This window comes from Anguilla anguilla, chromosome 7 (genome assembly GCF_013347855.1).
Source record: "Anguilla anguilla isolate fAngAng1 chromosome 7, fAngAng1.pri, whole genome shotgun sequence".
NCBI lineage: Eukaryota > Metazoa > Chordata > Actinopteri > Anguilliformes > Anguillidae > Anguilla > Anguilla anguilla.
The window spans coordinates 40,096,170-40,109,691 of NC_049207.1; the positions used below are offsets into that span (position 1 = coordinate 40,096,170).

At 39.2% G+C, this 13,522-nt stretch overlaps 1 long non-coding RNA gene across 2 annotated transcripts; it reads right to left on the reverse strand.

Moving 5' to 3' along the window:
* Positions 1-5,487: 5,487 nt before the first annotated feature.
* Positions 5,488-12,964, reverse strand: LOC118232491. Of its 2 annotated transcripts, none has more exons than XR_004766319.1 (3): positions 12,852-12,964; positions 9,495-9,558; positions 5,488-5,732 (listed from the first exon to the last, which is right to left on the reverse strand). It is a non-coding gene; the product is annotated as an uncharacterized LOC118232491 (long non-coding RNA). The 2 variants fall into 2 exon arrangements; XR_004766318.1 differs by lacking the exon at positions 12,852-12,964 and adding an exon at positions 12,068-12,449.
* Between the last annotated feature and the right edge of the window lie 558 nt (positions 12,965-13,522).

Below are 13,522 nucleotides of genomic sequence, written 5' to 3' on the forward strand. Positions count from 1 at the left end.
AAGGGTGCGGTGGGGGTTAGTGAATCCAGCAATCAAGGTTTAAATCAGAGCTACCAAATGAAACTTTTTTTTTTTTTTATTCCGCCCAAATAAGGCAATCAGAATGTCATGCTGCCTAAATAAGGGAATTAGAGTTCTGTGACACCCAAATAATGTGAACATAACCTTAATCATGCCCCCCATACCATTATTATTCAAACTTCCATGCTTTTGAAATTCCAGTGCGTGTCGATGTACGTAAGCCTAGGTTCACTGACTGCACTTGCTGTCCAGAGACAAGGGATATTCCATAGAATATATATTTGCTTAATTTGCCTCAGAACACAATTTTTTATTTTATTTTTTTTTTACGCTGAATCCCAGAAAGTGATACTAAAATATTGTTTGCATATAATAATGCTGTAATTTCAATACGTAAATATATATATATGAAAAACACCTGAGATGGTTTTCTGGATTATCAATTATAGACATCCTTGCCACCTGATTTGGCTTGAGTGTCAGTCTTTAATGGCTGTTTCCATGTGAAATGCACAACTCCTTTCACTTCACTGGATGTATTAGAATGGTAATTGATTAATTGCAGCTGCTATAGGATGAACACTGTTGAATGTCTAACGACCTTGGTCAAGGTCCAATGACCACTTCTTCCTAGTATCTCAAAGTATACTGACCTACAAAAATGTTTTAAATCCTGTGTTGCCAATTCCTTGCGCAAGCTGAGTAAGACAGCAATAAGTCCCAAGAGCACCTCTTGATAGGCACCTCTCCCTTAAAGTCAAAGTGCAGGATGCTCATGGATGCAATTATTTGTGTTCCCAAATGAATGAAATTATTTGTTGCTACATGGTTCATTTGGGAGGGTAAATAAGAAAGTAAAAGTGATTAATATGGTGTCCTGTTTGAAAGTGAAGTATTTGAACTGATGACTGCATCAATTCAATGTTGTACTGAGAGAACGAGGAGGTTGTATGGCTAGAGTGACCTCTGGTGGTGGGAAATGGATGTACCAGATCAAGTATAGGGTTATAAATTGCTGCTGACTCTGCTTGTGTTTGACTCTTTTTGGAATGATGCGACATGTTCCACAGCCCCCTCTATGCACAGATCACAGTCTGCTTTTTAGAACAGCTAACATTCATAAAAGTTATGCTCCTTATATGCCTGTTCATGTGTCATGAATGTGTCAAAAATCAAATACATTCTGATCACCAGGGCAACATAAATAACAACATAAATACATAATTGAATATAAAGCACATGCATGCATAATGCAGGAGAATCAGTTATTGACTGTTTATTTTTACTGGAAAACAACAAAAAAAATAATAACTGTCAAATATATAAGTAGTCCAAGAGAATGTCAGCTGAACTAACATATGGAATCTAACACAAGCTGCAACACTCTTTGGCTTGCTAAAACCCGAACCATTCCCAAGTTGCTTTAAATTGCATTCAGTCCGTTACAGAAGAGGTGAGGGGGAGCTCTCTGTATTGGCTAATATGTGAGTAACAGCCACTACTGGTATGCAGGGCTTCAAAACTGAGTCAATATGGAGCTAATCATGGTTAAATTCCTTAACTGGGATTATAATTCCAGTGCCCCAGATGGGAATTGAACCTGCATCCAGAATTACAAGTCCAGTTCTCTAGCCATTACATCACACTGCAGGCTGTGTTGCATGGTGAAAGACGAAAACGCTCAGCCACAGTGTGGTAATGGGGAACTGTAACCGACACTGGCTCTAGCTTGTGCCAGCCTAGGCAATGGTGGTGTAGTTAGCAATGCACTTGTGCAGAACACTTTAGGATACCTGAGGGCTTCATCTTGTCTTCTTGAAATGCTAAACAGTAACTCAAGTGAATGTATTTCACTGGTTTTAAGTCATAGATGAAGAATAGCATTCAGTTTATGTATGTTCATCCTCCTGTCGGCTGCCACAGGTGGTCACTTCATACAGCTTCACACAACATCCCTGTGGTCAGATGTTAACCTAAAAAAGGGCAGGAGGAATGGCTTTATAACATGGCAAATGAATAAAACTTTACAATACAATTTTTGATACAATACTTTTTATGGATGGTCTGTGAAAATTACCAGATATATGACAATATATGAACATAAGCATAGGTAATTTGTTTAAATACAGAAAGTGTCATTTTGGGCCAATAGGCTGTCTGCCCAGGCTGGGGCGACATTAGCTCAGGAGGTAAGAGCAGTTGTCTGGCAGTCGGAGGGTTGCCGGTTTGATCCCCTGCCCTGGGCGTGTCGAAGTGTCCCTGAGCAAGACACTTAACCCCTAATTTCTCCCAATGAGTGTGTGTGTGAATGGGTGAATGAGAGGAATCAATTGTAAAGCGCTTTAGATAAAAGCGCTATATAAATGCAGTCCATTTACCATATACCGTAGTGATGACAATGGTTGAAACCAGGCTGTAATCACACCTATTGCATTATGTCACATATTGACAAAGATACAAGAACCATGAAGCCGTGTTTATCCAGAAGCGAGACACAGCCCTGTGCTGTTATTGCTGGGACGATAAAACTTGTTCGGTTCAGCGGTTCTCACAACTGACAGGCGAAACTGGCTCAATACAAACTTCTCATTATCACGCCGTTCCGCCATGTCATCTCAACTAACTGAACTCATACCCCTACCTAAAAGAGTGGTGCCAATTTTAGGATCCTGTAAACTCTCCGCTAGCCTAGGCTATATAGCAGTTTCAATCAAGAACCTGTTTTTTTATTTTTTATTTTTTACTATTTGAAAAACAAACTTTGCACTGAAGCCTGAAATAACCATGAACAAGGTTGCTGAATTCTTGTGGAGAGTAGTTTCCTTCACAGGGAATACATATCCTTGAAATGAATAAATAAATAACTGAGACTAAGATTTACCTTGTACAATTTGCTAATAATTTGGCTCCATTTTTAGTGCTAGATAATTAGATAGCAGCGCTCTAAAGCTACTGCATTGTTGGCTTTGCCTTTTGCATATCATTTTAGATCGGATTTAATATCCTTTTCAAAATTAAAATGACTGTCAGCTATCCTGAAAATAGATTTTTTTTTTCTTTAGAATGACATTTGAAGAAACGCTTACTATGATTAATTCCATATACAAGCACATGGGAAGCAGCTCTTTGCACCAGAAGTCAAGGTGTTTCTGTCCGGGCTAGTATCGCTTGAGCTCAGATGTGCATGGTCTGGTCCATGGGAGAAATGGTTCAATAGTAAAGAAGGAGCCTTGGCATTTCGTGTCAGAGCCCAGGCCATTAATAGAAGCCCCTGAAAAGAGCAGCTGGCAGCAGCTCAGTTTTTTTCCCCCCCACTCAATCAGTGTCTTTTCCGTTCTTTGGTGGAGATGGAGAAGATTTATCAAGAATGCACGGCCTGAATGGTGCGCAACGAGGCCTAGCTACTGTTGAGCATTACAAAAATCATCTTCTCACCCATTTTTTCTAGTTTCTCTTCTGTCTCTCTGATATCAATTCTTCTCCCCACTGTTTGCCTGATCTGCCTCCCTGTCAAATTATGTTCTGCTTTTTTGTCTACCCTTCTCCACTGCCAGATTTTGCCCCCTTTGTTTGGCTCAATCTTCCTCTATGCCAGATTCTTCACAGTTATTGAAGATTGCTGATGGGGAGATGCTGCGCATTGTCAAGAGAACTACCAACAAGATTTTTGGTCAGAAACATTTTGCATACTTTTGCTTTTAAATCTGCTTGGATTAAACTTGACATCTAACACACTGCAAACTAAAATCCTGCACAAATCCACTCAATTGATCTGTTTTGGTGGGGGGAGGAGTGTTCACCAGACTATGAGATTGAACCACCCTGCAATTGTTTTTTTTTTTCTTCTGTGATTAATTTAAATATGATATTGCTACTATATTAACGTCGTAGGTGTAGACCCCTCAATAAATCTTTTTTTCTTCTTCTCATAATCACCCCCAATGAATTCTATTGGCTCCCTATGGGAAGAAATCATATGGGCAGAATGCCAACTTTCACACCAATTAATTTTAAATTCAGTCAGTCCTGCAAACTGCCATTCAATTCATGGATTGAAAACATGTGTTTTGTTCATGGGGATTTTTCAATTACAGAACTAGAGTTATTGACTGAGGGCTGAGTTTCTCTAATGGATCCCTCTTAAAAAAAAAGCAAAACAAAAAAAACAACTCATATCCTATCACTCTCTAAACCTAAACTTGCACAACATTTCTGTCTCAAACCAGCAGGGACTTTATCCCTGATAGGAGTGCAGTCAGAACTCAGTTAATTAGCATTGTTCATTTGCCAGTCAAGGCATTGCTCTAGCAGACCCACTGGGGTAATTCACAGCCTTTTTTTAACCGGGATACAGAGTCCATTCAGCTGTGACTCACTTCAATAACCATACAGTGTTGCTGTTGGTAGGGCCACCCGATGTGCCCTCACTCCCAATTTTCTAACATTAATGAGTATGCCTCTTAATGCATCCCTTGCTTTCAAACTGAGAAAGCTCATTTGACAGTGAGTTGATCACAAAAGCTTGTTGTTAAAAAGCTTGAAATGAGTATAAAGATACAAATACTGAGAAAGAGAGAGAAAGAGAGAGAGTGAGAGCAGGGGTAGGGGGGTGGAATGGAGCAAACTACAAATTAAGTCCCCTGGAACACAGCCTACAAAGTGGGTGTTTAATTAATTACTACATTCACAATAAATTGAGACATGTCTCCTGTGTCTGAATAGAAAAGAATGGAACGATACATAATGGAAAGCTTTTATTTTTTGTACAAGTTTGAAATGTGCACTGCATCAGCGTTGGGAAAAAGGTTGGCAATACAACACCAGTGAGCACAAAAACAACATTTGATTATCAACATTATGAATGAACAGTTGACTAACAAAATTATGAATGAACAAAAGGCAAAAAAGACAGGACGAAGTTTAAAACAAGAGCACTACGGCTTTTTACTATAGCTACATTCTGATAAGGTTTGTACGCACACACATGCTGATTTAGCTTCCAATTCTGAGATTGTCTGGAGGAAACTAGCTTCATCTTCTAATTCTGAGTGCCTGGATGAATCTCGCGTCACCTTCCAGTTCTGAGAGTGTCTGGAAGAAGCTAGTTTCACCTTCCAGTTCAGAGATTTTCTGGAGTAAACTCATTTCACCTTCCAGTTCTGAGAAAGCCTACAAGAAACTAGTTTCACCTTCCAGTTCCGAGTGTCCAGAGGAAACTAGTTTCACTTTCCAGTTCTGAGAGTGTCTGGGGGAAACCAGTTTTAACTTCCGGCTCTGAGATTGTCTGGAGGATACAAATTTCACCTTCCTGTTCTGAGAGTGTCTCGGCGAAACTAGTTTCACCTTCCACTTCTGAGATTTTCTGAACTAGTAAATGGATTAAAGGGCCACTGAACTACACCCCTTCTGCAACGTTACTGCCCCCCATCCCACCACCCCGCCCCGACACTGTCACCTCAGTCCCCTCCGTCATGGGAAATCAGAGTGCCGAGAATTGATTCCGCTGACTTCAATCCTTCCACTGAACCAGCAATCCCAATGCCCGTCGAATGCGGCAGTGCAATTGGAGGCCACCTGGGAAGTGTCTTTGATAAAGAGGTGCTGAGTACAGGTTCCTGACATTTTCCAGTGATGTCTTTATATTCTTCGGGGAGCGTGGGCGTAGAGAATAGTGTGCCATCAAATAAAATGTCAGACCTTTCACCGTCCCCCTCAGAGAGAAAGGACAAAGCTCTTGTGAGGAAACATGTGGTTTTATTGATACTGATGAATTATATATCGCTTTAATAATTGTAGAGGAGGGAAGGGGGCATAATTTAATGTCGTGCCTCATTCTGGACGCATTCGTTTGTGTATGCCTATGCTTGAGAACTTGGCAGTCTTTTTTTAAAAGTTAAATCCCCCCCCCCCCCCCACTCCCCCACTCCCCCACTCCCCCTGTGCCCACAGGCTTGTTTCATATAGGGGAGGATGTTGCTAGTTTTGATGAAAGTGTAACAATTTGAACATGTGCTGATAATGTTCTGTGGGAGAAGTCCGGTTTCTCCCAGAATCCCAGATGTTTATCATATACCGAAAAAGTGTTTCACCAGCAAAGGAATACATTGTAATTCATAAACTGAAATTGACCATAGTATTTTCTTTTCCTATCGGTAATAAAACTAGTGGCCATCTTCCACATACTAACTGAATTTAAAATATCGAGCCAATATGATATAATCTGTCTTCCAAAGATGGCAAAAACTATTACACATAATGCATGGCACGTACACGTACAAAGACAAAAATACCGTCTGGCTTGTCATGAATCAGAAATGGTATAATGGTCCTGTTTAGATGTGCTATTCAGGAGACCTATGGTGCATTGTGGGTTGGTAGGGGAAAAAGAAGGTCAAAGAGGCAGGTTGGGACAAGAACAGAATGGCTTACAGGTAAGTAGACTTATACTCAATCTGGCTTTGACTGGGAGTCGTGGTGGATCCTTAGAAACTGCAATAATGTAATTCGATGGGCCAGAGGGCCAGACTTTGGAAATGTTCTTAAGGCGGTAATTTGAGGCTCTAATGATGTTCCTGATGTAGGGGTCAAATGTTAGTGATGAATCAAAGCTAAGGTAAAGGTTGCAGGCAGTGGGAGAGGAGAAGGCATCTTTAGGTCAGGTTCCCATAGGTTGTCTAATATAGGTTTGGGGTCAGAGTTTTGCTGTATCCTGAATGCAACTGCCAGCAGGAAATCTGCAATATGGGCGAGTCATAAATTAAGGCGGTGCACTAAACCTGTAATGACGTGCTGATGACAAGGCTACATAGAACATGTCCAGGAGGCAGCATGTGTATTATGCAGGGAAAGGGAAGCTTTGGGGACCCCCTGGATGACAGCTGGCAGGACAAATGTATGGCGGCAAATTATTTTCTGCGTGTAAGGTGAAAGCAAAATTACACCGGATAATTACACATCAGATATTGATATTACAATATATTGTAAGGAAACCAATCTGTAAAATAATGCGGGGTATTTCATAGTTACTTATATATACCAAGTGTCAAACACTATTGCCAACAGTATTTCTGGGGAAAAAATTAATGAATTACAGATTATTATTTTTTAATTTGAAAAGAAAAAGGCAATGTAATACATTACCAGATAAACATCAGTTATATATCATTGCAAAATATGTACGATATGCATATGTGATATGAAATATAATGTGCAGTCATTAGTTCACTGTATTGTAAATGCCAACGGTTTATTATCAACAAGTGGTTGGTTGTGCCTCCCTTTTCCACATACATTATGCAGAGAGCATTAGAGCGCGTGTGACTTGGCAGCAAGTCAGGCGATTACAATCTGTGTGAATGCGTCGAAAGAGCCACTGTTATTTCAGACTGATAAAACCGAGGGCACGTCTAAACATCAGCCCATTAGTTCAATTTACAGGCCTGCTTTTCGTCTGAATGCTTCATTTAATGTCACAGATTTACACCGAGCATCTAATAACCAGTGATTTGCCCACGTTGCATTAATTGCTCATCATACTGTTCTCTAATATGTTTCATCGTAAACTTTGCTCTCTTTGGCATTGCTAATCCTCGATTCATTTAAAATCCCCCCTTAACGGAAGCATCTGCAAACTAACAGCAGCAATGAGAGCAATCATCGTCATTATCATCCTCGCTATCGTAATCAGGTCAAGATGTGCAGCTGCTTTCTTTTGAGTAATACAATCGGCATTTGATGCAACTGTCAATCCTAATCAGCACTGAAATGGTGCACATGTCTTAATTTCTTATGCATTTACTTGTTGTATCTTGCATTATTATTATTATTATTATTATTATTATTATTATTATTATTACACAAAATGTATATAAAACCCTCTGACACATTTTCAGTTATTGACAGTTATTTTCCTGGACACATAGATGTCCAAGCATAAGCATTTGATTTGAAGTGTGTTGAACTAATTGTTTAATTATTTAATAATAAAAAATAATTTAATCTGCCTATGTTGATATATATTGCATTACAAAGCTCAAAGGCATCATGTGCCAACTCACTCTATAATCTCAATGAATAGGACTGAATAGGAGCCCTTTGGGCAGTGCATGGATTATAGTTATATCTGTGAGTCCCAACATCAATCACAGCTTTTGAAATTGCTTTCCATCACCTTTTCTGTGGTCTGCTATTTTTCGTCTCTTTAACATATTGCCTTTATATTATGTGTGATTTGTCTTTGCATTAAACAGCATTGACTTTTTCACGTTGTAATAGGCTACAACAGTGCTAAGACAAACGCAATTATTTTTCACTTCATGCTCAAATTACTGCAACAGTGATAATGAGGAGCTTGAGAAGATGTAATTGTGCATGCTACCACCATTTTCATATCTGTTCGACTGACCACTCTGTTCACACCTCTGAGGTTCCTATCTGAGAGGTTCCTAGACAAAGTTATGGCCCCACTGGAGGGCATTGAAGTTCACTGAAATAGTGAGTTTAGTGTTTTCCTTATTATTTCTTCTTATTCCTCATCAACATTCTGTATGCCACTCATCTAAAAGCTTTTCAGCAAGATCTACCAAGTTTTGCTAGTAGTTCACCTAGTTGCTTGTGCTTTTTGTGCAAATAGCATAGACATTTTTTTAGATGTTTACGATTTCACATTTGATAATTTCCCATTGATTAACACGTTCGGAATGTGAATAACACACTTGCAAATGTAAGCTGCGATTGGTTGCTGATGTTGCCATAGGTACAGAGTGTCTCTTCTCTCTTTTGCAAAGCTTCTAATGGACAAATTATCTGGCAATAGGTCAGAGACGTTCCCAGCAGTAATGTTAGCAACAGCAATGCGCATTCAAAACAAACTAATATTAGTTTTCAGGTATACTTTCTGCCAGTTAATGCACATATTTCAGCATTGAACATAATGTTACTTTTTGTAAGATATTGACACTTAAAACATGTAAGAATTGATCCTCCTCTTTCATCTGTTCAAAATATGTGCTTTTGAGTGAAGAAAATTTGTTTTTGTTTTATGGATTAAGTGTTCAAAACATTATCCAAAATGTGCTATTTGGAGAGGTTTCGGGACATCGTCAAAAAACCATGGCAAAATTTTACTGCTTTTAGTTATCTACACAATGTTTTTTTGCAGTGGTAAGAAAGAGGTTGGGGGTGAATTTTATGTAATAATTTTGACCCTAGCTCATGTGAATTTTGTGAAATAAACAGTATAGTTGCATTTATATGTACATTTTGTGTATACCATGAATAATTCTTTATTCATATTTACTAAAAATTTGTCACATAGTCTTGATGGCACACATTTGCCCTCCAGATACTACCATAGGCTCTCTGCTGTATGTTGCCACAAAGTTGTATGGCTTTATTTAAAAGTAGTACACCCAGGTAAAAACTAAAAATGAGAAAGGCATTAAGTAACATTAAGTTCCTTTTCCTCTCCTTACCTTGTGACCCAGGGGGGCATTTGTTTTGGGGGATGTTAAAAGGAAACGTGCCATCCTCATTCACCTATAAAGCACAGAGAAGCACATCCTTTACAGGGCTGTATATGACGGCAACTCGCACAACACTTTTTTTCTGAGTAATTGAAAGGATGCTGGGCAAGTAAGGGCATAAGCATATGAAGAATGTAAGAAAGATACATTAAAAACAATGTCACAACTACAAATTTATAATTCCAGATGAAACAGTCAATATGGCAATATAAAGTGAAATGAACAAATATCTTTTGTAGAGGGACATAAATAAAAATAGGCTTAATAAAAGTGATTACTTAAGCAATTAATTCAAAATTTCATTTTCAATACATACATTTGTATTGTATTCATAAACTAATTGCCTGTGGTGTTGTAATTATCAAGTTCACAACATAATATAAGTGCTACAGGTTTCAACTATCCTTGTGGACAGCCAAATCAGCTTGAAATGAGCTTAGAGTGAAAGCGTATGTCTAAATTCTTGGTAAAAGTAAAGAAAAAGAAACTTTGATATACAAAGGTAGCCTATACTTTCATACAGAACTTCCTGCCTCTAAAGGCTGAACACAGATTGTTTGAATTTGAATTTCTGTTGGATATGAATCCTGCCACTTACTTGTAGGCATGCACTCTGTATACTGGGGAGACAGGAAGTTCACTGAAGCTATATTTCATTAAGCTAAGTTATGCCATTTATAGGCATATAGCCAACTATGCTTGGTTTTTACCTAAAAAATATGATTTAAAAAACCTTGCTAAGACATATTTGTGTTGCACTGGCAGTCTCTGTTTTTACACACTTCCACAAATTCATGCACCTTTACCTTTATGTATTATCTTAAAATGTGTTTGGGAAGTTTCTGGGCATGTTGCTCTTTTCTGTATGGGGCGGTTGGGTGTGGCTACAGATCCTGCGATTTGGGATCAGATTTCAGTGGGGTATTTGTTTCTAGCACAAATACAGCAAAGCAAAAAGACAAACCAATAGGGCTTGTTCAAGAGCTAGAGTTAATCTTGGATTTTCTTTTCCTTTGTGGCCTCCGCTGAAGTTTGCCAAGGGGTTGAAAAGTGACACCAAGTTGGCCTATGAGGAACATTACTTGTGGTTTGAACCTAAGTGGTTAGGCAAGGGCCTGAAAACAAAAGTCCCAACAATAAAATGACTATTACTTTCAACAGTGGGATTACTTATAAGGTAATTAATTAAGGTATAATCGAATGTAGCTTCTTACTGTTGTTCGTGGTCACTCATTTGGTACTACTGTAATGTTATGTCTAGCGATCCAGCTGGTTGCATTTGGTAGGGTACTCAGGGTGAGTGGGTGGGATTGAAGATGGATGAGGAGACTTCTTTGATTGTAAACACAGGACCACTGCATGGCTAAAAAAAACTGCATAGTATGCCTTTAAGCTAATTGTATGAAAAAATATATTTTATCAACTTAGAACTTTGCAACACGTTTTTTTTTATTTTGTTATTTTATTTTTTCCTAAATTTATAGCTGGAATTATGAAATAACTGGTTTAAATGCACATCAAGCAATTTTAATTTTCAGAAAGCATGTACTTCTCCCTGGCTGCATTAAAAGTAATCAATAACTCTTACGTGAATAATTAATTAAACCCATTTTCACTTCACACCACGAGGCTTGCTGAAATCACACGATACCACATCCTCAGAAAAAAGGTATAAACATGCATCTTGGTGGGAGTTCTGTACAAGAATAAGAGATATTGAATGCAATATAGATATGACATACACCAAACTACTCAGACACAGTTGAACTGCATAAAGTTCTGGATCAGGCTAAAGGCAAAGCCTACTACGGCACAACAAGAGGGGCAGTGGTGTGGTGATAGAATATTCCACACCACTGATTGCACCCCATCCTCCATTTTGCCCCAACTCTTGCTGAGTTGCAGTACATTGCTCAAAGAAACTTTTTCAGAATATGAACCATTTGATCCCATTTTCCAGGTAAGACATTGCAGCTTCATTTTCCGATACTGTTTGGATGTTTTAGGACAAAAGACGTAGTCATCCAGAATTTACTGAAGTGTGATGAGCTGATGGGTTTTCTTGCCCCTGGTTTTGTTGTTGCATTTTGATAGATATGCATGCACTGATACTGTAGGCAAAATTGTCTTAATGAACTAATAAAAATAAAACATTAAAGCACTCATTAAACCTACTCAGGCCAGGTAACACAGAGAATGATAGTGATAAACAAGAAACTATTGCAAAATTATCTCCCATTCATTAGCAGTAAAACCAAGACATTGTTTTCTTCCCTGCCATCTGTCAATCAGTCAGTATCTTTCAATCTCTGTCATGAGCTCTGATCTTTCCTATGATCATTTTTTTTAACAAAGCACATTTTACTGACATCTAATCACTGGAACGTTGCATAATTTCAACATTTCTAATTATTAGCGGTATTAGTACACCAGTGCCACCAGATTTTCAAGCTCTTGGGGAACGTAAAGCCCTGTTCCACAATATTTTGATTGCAGGACACTTGTGAGTCGCTGCCACTCACCTCTGAAGAAAAATGACTACTGGCACCAGGAAGCTTGGGTTGATATTAACCACTGTCACAGAGCAATGATTCATTCCTCTGCAGCATGTGTGCTGCTTGACCTCTGAACATTAGGACGTTATCCTCGCATTCACCTCCCATCATGGATGCCATATCTCACACATGAGGAGCAGAAAGCTGTGTTTTAATGACAACTTTCATCAGATTATGCAGCGGTAGGCTGAAACCCTCTGACGAATTAACTTGCATCGAAGGTACACGACGGAAAAAATTACAGTGTTCAACGTGAGTCAACAGGCGCATTAACCTTAGAAGGCGATTGGCAAGTTGTGAAAAAGGCTTTGAGAGTAATTAATGCGAAATATAATTGTGATACACTTGCTGCTTTGTCTACATCCATAGGCACAGTAATTAATTATTCTTTCCTGATCTTAATTAACAAATTCCATTCCAATTCCATCTGTGTAAGGTGCCAGGCCCTGACGGTGATGAGTGTAAATAGTGGAACGGCACATGGGGTGATCCGCGTTAAGTGACATAATTGATTTATGCTTTGATATGGACACCTTTCAGCTATTTGCCACTTGCAATCATTAACATCAATCACAGGTCACCCTGGAAGCTCAGTTCTGAAGTCCTTCCTGAAAGGTTTTGCAAGTAGCCATGAGCCTGTTCACTAGAGTTTGACTTAACAGCCAATTACAGAATACAGGCATAAGAATTCGGTATTCAGGTCTTTGGTTACGTTCAACATTATATATATTAACAAAAAAAATGTACCTACGTGCTATTGCAAACAATAAGAGAAGGAGTGCTCAACAACCGTTACAAAATGCTGAGACAAAAAGGAATCCAAGAAAGGCTTCCAAATTGGACTGATTCCCGGAAAAAGTGTAGTTGACGTATGTAGCAGTCGGTCAGCCGGAGAGGCGGATTGGTCTCGGCTGCGTCGGCTGGTGGAGAGGGCACATGCACCTGGGCTGCGTTAGCTAATCAGCCCAGGTGCTTAAAGGTGCGCTGCTCGCCACAGTTCGGGGCTGAGACTGGGAGCTAACGCCAAGAGCGCAGTTATGAGTTCCATTTCGTTTTATTTTGAGCACTGGAAAAAGAAAGCAATCCTCAGCTGGTGTTCTGGAGGAGCTGGACCTGGCCGGGAAGGCGGGTCAGCTACAGAGCAGGCAAACTGAAAAGTTGCTGCTCTGTTTTACTTTTTTTTTTTTCTCTCTATTTTAGCTTGTTGTTTTAGTTTATTGTTTTTCCCCTGAACCCGTGGGAGGGAAGGGTGAAGTGGTCCGTTTATCGTATTTAATGTTTGTGGGTGTGCGCTCCATGCGACAGAAACTGTGTTCCCCGGTACTGCCGCATCTCCTCTCCCCGAGGTGTCACATCGGCATGTGACAAACTATTCTTTGTGACAAAGGCTGCTCAGGCTTTAATCCAGAGAAAGGCAAATCT